Raw genomic sequence first — 8,553 nt, forward strand, 5'->3', positions numbered from 1 at the left:
TGACAACCCGATATAGTTGGATCTTCTGCTGGTGAATGCTCTTGATCTATGTGTCCATGGTCTGATCAGTGGTGGCCTGTTCCATGCAGTTTGGGTTTGGCTTTGCTGGTGTGATTTGTTTTGCAATGTCAGATGTGTCCAACAATGGTGAGAAGTATGTGTCTAGTCAATTTAGTGTCCTAAATTGCTCTACATAAATTATCAATCCGGGTATCATAAACTGATGAAGTGTGGTGCACTATATGTGCTTAGTTAACCTTTCTCTTACTTCGTTGTTTTATAGTTTATATTGTTTTTTGGGGTTTTTTTTCTTATGCTTAAGGAAATTAATCTAAGAAAGAAAATATATGCTTCTAGGTGAAAATCTCTAAATGTTAATGGTCAACTAAATCTAATGACTTCCAATGTTGAAATCTAATTTCTAAAGAAAGGAGAAAAGGAAACAAATCAAAACTTTGAACATTTAGATTAATCTAAGCCGACAAAATATCTATGAAATGAAAGCAAAAATGATAATAGCTAAATGAAGTGTTTTATCACTCTGCTATACAATTTTGGGAGGACTAACTCCTTGTGGGAGCATTGTTTGAGAGACTCCATATTTCATTGTTCTAAAACTGAAAATGAAATTTAAATGAAAGACTAACGCTAAAAGTGAAATTGCAACTAATCTACTATAACAACTAAATGAAGTGTTTTATCACTCTGCTATACAATTCTTGTGATAGCATTCTTTTGGGAGATTCAATACTTCATTGTTCTAAGAAAAAAGTAAACATAAAAATGCAGAAAAAGACTCATTCATAAATGAAATACTTCACCACTTAGTGAACGAAGGGCTTTCGGAAATATTCACTTACAACATGAGTTAGCTATCTAACTCTAAACTAATGAACAACAAGAAATATCGTTCATAAACACAACATTTCGCCATTTAGATTGAGGATAAACTATCAACCAAAGGCTTTGAAAATATTTGTTTATATCATGAGTGACTAAACTAAGAAGAAAAAGACATTGAACAACAAGAAATCTCATTCATAAACTCAACATTTTTCCATTTAGTTTGAGGATAAACCATCAACAAAAGGCTCTCGAAATATTTATTTATGTAATGAGTGACTATTCTAATGAAATTGAAATGGAAAGCAAATACAAAACATGTAAAGGAAAACTAATCTACTGTGTGCTATAATGCTCCAATCACCAATTGGAAAATACTTTCTTGGACTGTTTTTGCTAAGCATAGATTACACAGTTAGATAAATATACAATCAATCGGTTGAACACACTTGCATGAATGGAAAATCTAAACTATCAAACTTGAAAGCAACAAAATGACATACTTGAATGAAATCAAAGCAAAACTACAAAATAAAATCTACTCTACCTTACATTCTAATATGCTCCATGACATCTACTTCGCATCTCCTTCCATGTTGAGAACATCAAAACTTTATTCAAATTTTTCAGAAATACAAAGTACAACAAAGCTCTCCAAAGCTTTCCATAGCTACAAAAAAAAACTCCAAAGCTACCAAGCTCTAAGCTAACAAATGAAATAGAGAGATCTCCTATTTATACAAAAAGATGAGAAGTCATTTTATTAATGAGAGTCCATGATTCTCTCCCTATACCTCTAGAGTTCTAATCAAAATAGAAATTATAAGACACATGTCTTCTTAGAGTTTCAATACAAATAGGAAATGTGACACATATCCTCTTGATCCCATGATCCTCTCCACTCAAATCCGAATTTGGCCTTAGGGTGCCACATAAAGGTCTTCTAGAAGCCTCCTTTTGACCTACACATGTCAACAATCTCAACCCACTTGTTAGGTATAAGCATATGCACATTATTTTCTAATTTTTAACCACAAATTCACTTAAAAAGGCTAAGAATTAATAAAGTTTGGAAAAACATAAATGTGACCCAATGATAATGAAAGTGAGATGAATGTAGTGACATGGTAGTGAAATGAAGGTGAAATGGAGGTGATATAATGGACATAATAGTGAAAGTGTAATGGAAATGAATGACAATTTCAAGACCCAACATACCCCCCAACTGAAGCTATTGCATGTCCTCATGCAATATATATTACATTAATTCTTTTGATCCTTGAGCTTTGGCTTAACTTTGCATGATATCATTTGATAACTTCATACTTCTGCAAAGTGTTTTACTTGAATTGCAACATGGTTGGTTCTTGTGTTACAACCATATTTTGTTGTTGCATTCTATTTTGATCTTTGAACTTTGCATAATGATATTTTGATTATTGTTGCAAAGTATATCTTTATTGGATTGCATGATGGTTGGTTCTTGTGTGACAACCATGATTGTGTTTGTATCCAATTATCCTTTAAGCACTTTTGAAAAGCCATTATATGCTCATAATAATAATGTAATAGTTAATATATTTTGGAAGTATGTGGGCTTCTGAATATGATATGAACATGACAAGATATGAGTGTATTCCCCCCCCTGCCTCCCCAACTGATGGTATTGGCAATTTTATGAAATGAAGAAGAGAAATGTTTTTCCAACAATTATCATTCTAGATTTTTATGGAATTCTATGGTTAAAAGTTAGAAAATAATGTACCTTAACTTACCCTTTGAAATGGATGAGTTGTATGTGTGGTGGCTACAAAATTCTGATCATAATATTCTTCAAGTGGATGAACAAAAAGAGTCATGGATAAAAGAGTCAAGATGACTTTTTATTGCTTCTACTAAAACTTGTTGAATTTGCTCCAAAACACTGAAAATAATAGTCTTCAATTCTTCAAAACTCATTGGCAAAATTCCTACTATGTGAAGAGATGTTCTGATGTCCAACACAGGAGGAAATTGTTGACTTAGTGGACATTAATGGATGCCACTAGTCAACACGAGAACTCTCACCATTGATGACAATGAGAGTCAAGATGCCTAAACACATCTTACTAGGTACCAATAAATTTTGCCGATGTCAAGTCACCTAAAAGATCCGATGAACAAGGGACATTGATGTATTCCCATTGTTCGTTGGCATGAGGACTTGCCATTAAGGCATGCAAGCCTCAAGGTGTTTTTTGCAAGGAACTTAGACTCAAAGGACTATGGATTCAAAAATTTGCATTGAAGCAGGGCTTATTTGCGAAATGAAAATGATAGGAAAGAGGAGATGAAAATGGAAGATGGAAATGGAAGATGGAAATGGAAAGTAGTAATGGCAATGGGAAATAAGCATGTGACTGACCCTCTTGCTTTTATTTGTGGGTTAGGAGTGGACAAAAAGTAATGGAAAGTGTATGTAAATGTAAATGGAAAATATGAAGGGAAATGAGGTGAATGGTTTATTATGAAATATGGATGTAATGGAGACAATAATATCTGAAATTTTTGCAAGTGTTTGGATCTGATTTTGCATTAGCATATTTCCTCTTTGTTTCTTATCATCCTCTTATGAAACAAATTGGTCTCTTAGAGAGACACTATTCATTTGTAGTCATTTGTCATTCCTCCTGGAACCTGCAAAAAAAAAATACTTCTTCTGCAATGGAATGTAAGATTATCAAAGGAGAGAGGTGATCAATCTCTCTAGTTATGATATTTACACACAAAAATAAGAATTTGTATTAATGAAACAAGTTCATAAAGGAAAACCAAAAGAATTTATACCTGCTTCAGAATTAGTGCCTCAAGTTAACTGTTGTTTCCTTTCAGCAATTTATTTCATTATTTACTAGTTTCAAACTCTGATGATGGATTTCTCATTGTGCAGATCTTGTCGAGATATTTCCAACGATACTTGAATCATCGAAATCTGATTCCATATGAGAAAGTTAGGTTGATTTGAACAGGGAGGTTTTTCAGCTACAAATTGATATTTAGCTGCGGAATTAGAATAGTTGTGGAATTGGAGAACAACTACGGAATGGCTTTAGCCGAATGTCTTTAGCTGCGGAATATGCACATTTTTTGTAGCTAAAAATCTTGAATAAAAAGGAATCCAATCATTTTTCATCATCAGTGCAAACTTAATCAATACCTTCAAAAAAGTGAGTAAATAACGTACTCACTTCATTGATTCAATTTCTTTTTTTATTTTTTTATTTTTTTTTCAAAACAAGGCTGGAAAATCATAAACATTTTAAAGAGAGTTCTTTACAAGTGTTTTTTTTTACAAAAAGATGTATTGAATTACTGCAGCAATCCAGCTGGAAATTACCCAGTGAGATGAAAAATGTAAAAATGAAAGCAACAAATAATCGTGGACATCAGACATGGGCACAAGAAAAGATAATAAAGCAGTTTGTAATCATCATCAAATGCCAAAGGAACTTTCAGGCATCCTCCACTTTCGTCAGCAAAGACTGAATGCCAAATATAACAAAAATAATTCTACCAGAAATTGGAACCATTCTTTCAGATATCCAAGCTTCCAAAGACTTCTCTCCAAACACAGCAGCGGCCATACAAAAAGTGTGCCCTATAATGCCCTCGAGAACTACACCAACTGGATTTTCGTCTGTCGCCAGTTCTATTGTAGCAAAGTGACTCTTATCACTCCACTCTCCAAAAAATGTCAGCGAAAATGCCTCTAGGAGAATTGGTGAAAAATACTTCGTAAGGAAAGGTCTCTTTTTTTTTTTTTTTTATCATCGTCCACCTTAAATTTTACAGTTGCCTTAGTTGAAGTTCCATTTTCTTTCCAATCAGCAGACAACTTAGCTTCCACCTCAACCAACTCTTCTGATTCTCCATCCTCTGTAATTCCTTCCCATAATGACCACAAACCAAATGCAAAGAACAAGATTGTTGTAACAAGATGAGTCCATTTCCAAGATAAAAGATTTGGTACAGTGCAGCCGAAAAATACACAGATCACAGTCATAATATATAGAGCTGCAAGAGATCCAACCAAGATAAATCTCCTGGGATGCTACATAGCCATGTTTGAGATCCTTAACAACAACTTTGAATACTTTGCCACGTCTTATCAATCCATTGTGAAGAGCCGTATCCAATTGGTTCACGTCTCGCTGTTAAACAGGTGTTAATCTGAAGTAACAGTCAAGTATGAGTTACAAACGGGAGGAATTAAAGGTGAGAGATGTGGTGGAGTAATTCCCAAATTAGAATTTCTTTGTCGAATTAAATCATAGTCTGTTCATTAATTCAATTTCCATTTTTCTCTTTCGCGGCATGCAAAAATGGGCTTCAGAGAATTGAGAAATTCTCCCAAACCGCTGCAAATTTCTTAAAACGATTTTTGGGTTATCTAATTGACCCTGTCCCTGAAAAAACCCATGTTTTATTTTTTCCTAATTCATCTTCGTTTTGTCGGATCGTGCAGTTGAAGTTTGACATTTTTACTGTTTTACGTCTTTGTGAATTACTGCATTTGACTGTAAAATTTCGAATCAGAGGTAGGACGATACACCTTTGTTTTGCTAGTGGTAGTATGCACAATGTTGATCCTCATTGGAGATCCATGTGGGAGACAAGAAATTTCCAATCCCAACCACAGGAAAGGCACCATTACATCACTAATGAAGAGCGCACTATTTGAAGAGTCACAAAGCCATTGCATAAAGAAGAGTGGGGAGTCGCTGAACAAAGCCATGACCGAGAGACTATGCATGGGGGTCGTAATATTGAATTGAAGTTGTTGGATCGGGAGCAGTTGACATGTTGAAGCCATGGTAATCATGTTGCAAGGTCATGTGGCCATTTGCAGCGATGCATTGGGTCGACTTATTGGCAGCATGAGGGATCCATACAAAGTGGACGTGAAACTGTTGTGGAGTGCATTACAGGGCGAAGATATCATCAATAAAGACCACAGGAGTCATGCCATTGAGTTGCAGAGGGCAGAAGGAGCATAGTAGATCCACACGGTCATGGAACATCCGAGACAAGGGCTGAGAATTTTGATGCTGAGGAAGGGGAGTATGTTGCAAGAAGAGAATTTTGAGGAGGAATTAGTTTTTTACCATTCCAAATACCAGCATTGTCCCATGTTCAGATTGTTTATATTGTAGGTTTTTATTTATTTATTTATTTTTTAATGTTTTTGCAGGTTTGTTTCAAGGCCAAAGCTTGAACAAGAATGCAAATTTTCTATTGAGGCCACAGTGGAAACTTGGATTGGAGATAGCCATTAGTTGTTTCTTTTTTTTTTATTATCTAAAATTGTGAAATTTTTATAGAAATTATTAATGGTTCTCAATTTCAGGGAACAAAGACTTCAAGGTAAATGTATTGAAAATAGGACTTTGACTGAGGTCTTAAGCTGGTTTTTTATCGATTTGGGCTGGGTGACTAGAATAGGATCCATGTCGGGATGATTCCAGAGATGCTCATGTGGTCGGTTTCTTCATTGGATGTTTGTAACTTGCTAAACCTTCGAAATAGTTGCGGAATTCATAGTTACCCGCGGAATAGGGCCGCATTCCGCAGCTAATTTGCAAAATCCTATTAAAACAGGACATAGTGTTTTGAGGGTCACTACAAAACATAACCAGTCAATCCTGGACAGCTGAACCTATCAAAGCAGTTGGATTTTTATTTTTATTTTTATTTTTTTGAATCAAATAAAATGATGAAGTTTATTTTGTCCCTTTAATTTTTTTTATTTTTTTTAACATAACAATTTTTTATTTTTTATTTTTTTCTTTTTTCTGATCTTCCAGATCACAAAAAGTGCAAAAGGAGAGCATACTCAAGAAATTATTAAAAAAAAAATAGATGTAAGAAATAAGGTCTCCTAATTACACTTCCCTGGCAATGGCGCCAAAATGTCTAGTCAATTTAGTGTCATAAATTGCTCTACATAAATTATCAATCCGAGTATTGTAAACTGATGAAGTGTGGTGCACTATATGTGCTTAGTTAACCTTTCTCTCACTTCGTTGTTTTATAGTTTATGTTGTTTTTGGGGGTTTTGTTTCTTATGCTTAAGGAAATTAATCTAAGAAAGAAAATCTATGCTTCTAGGTGAAAATCTCTAAATGTTAATGGTCAACTAAATCTAATGACTTCCAATGTTAAAATCTAATTTCTAAAGAAAGGAGAAAATGAAACAAATCAAAACTTTGAACAATTAGGTTAATCTAGGCCGACAAAATATCTATGAAATGAAAGCAAAAATGATAACAGCTAAATGAAGTGTTTTATCACTCTGCTATACAATTTTGGGAGAACTACCTCCTTGTGATAGCATTGTTTGAGAGACTCCATACTTCATTGTTCTAAAACTGAAAATGAAATTTAAATGAAAGACTAAGACTGAAAGTGAAATTGCAACTAATCTACTATAACAACTAAATGAAGTGTTTTATCACTCTGCTATACAATTTTGGGAGAACTACCTCCTCGTGATAGCATTCTTTTGAGAGATTCAATACTTCATTGTTCTAAGAAAAAATAAACATAAAAATGCAGAAAAAGACTCATTCATAAATGAAATACTTCACCACTTAGTGAACCAAGGGCTTTCGGAAATATTCACTTACAACATGAGTTAGCTATCTAACTATAAACTAATGAACAACAAGAAATCTCATTCTTAAACACAATATTTTTCCATTTAGTTTGAGGATAAACCATCAACAAAAGGCTCTAGAAATATTTGTTTATATCATGAGTGACTACACTAAGAAGAAAAAGGCATTGAACAATAAGAAATCTCATTCATAAACTCAACATTTTGCCATTTAGTTTGAGGATAAACCATCAACGAAAGGCTCTGGAAATATTTATTTATGTAATGAGTGACTATTCTAATGAAATTGAAATGGAAAGCAAATACAAAACATGTAAAGAAAAACTAATCTACTGTGTGCTCTAATGCTCCAATCACCAATTGGAAAATACTTTCTTAGACTATTTTGCTAAGCATAGATTACATAGTTAGATAAATCTACAATCAACCGGTTGAACACACTTGCATGAATTAAACTTGCATGAATGGAAAATCTAAACTATCAAACTTGAAAGCAACAAAATGACATACTTGAATGAAATCAAAGAAAAACTACAAAATAAAATCTACTCTACCTTACATTCTAATATGCTCCATGACATCTACTTCGCATCTCCTTCCATGTTGAGAACATCAAAACTTTATTCAAATTTTTCAAAAATACAAAGTACAACAAAGCTCTCCAAAGCTTTCCAAAGCTACAAAAAAAAACTCCAAAGCTACCAAGCTCTAAGCTAACAAATGAAATAGAGAGATCTCCTATTTATACAAAAAGATGAGAAGTCATTTTATTAATGAGAGTCCATGATTCTCTCCCTATACCTCTAGAGTTCTAATCAAAATAGGAAATTATAAGACACATGTCTTCTTAGAGTTTCAATACAAATAGGAAATGTGACACATATCCTCATGATCCCATGATCCTCTCCACTCAAATTCGAATTTGGCCTTAGGGTGCCACATAAAGGTCTTCTAGAAGCCTCCTTTTGACCTACACATGTCAACAATCTCAACCCACTTGTTAGGTATAAGCATATGCACATTATTTTCTAATTTTTAACCACAAATTCACTTAA

General features: G+C 33.8%; 1 pseudogene; it reads right to left on the minus strand.

Annotated features, from left to right (window-relative positions):
* Positions 1-4,334: 4,334 nt before the first annotated feature.
* LOC149242488 (GDT1-like protein 5 pseudogene) lies at positions 4,335-4,945 on the minus strand (annotated as a pseudogene).
* Positions 4,946-8,553: the final 3,608 nt, after the last annotated feature.

Source organism: Pinus tabuliformis, chromosome 8, assembly GCF_031772625.1.
Source record: "Pinus tabuliformis cultivar Carrire ecotype Pingquan chromosome 8, CPIR1, whole genome shotgun sequence".
Taxonomy (NCBI): Eukaryota; Viridiplantae; Streptophyta; class Pinopsida; order Pinales; family Pinaceae; genus Pinus; species Pinus tabuliformis.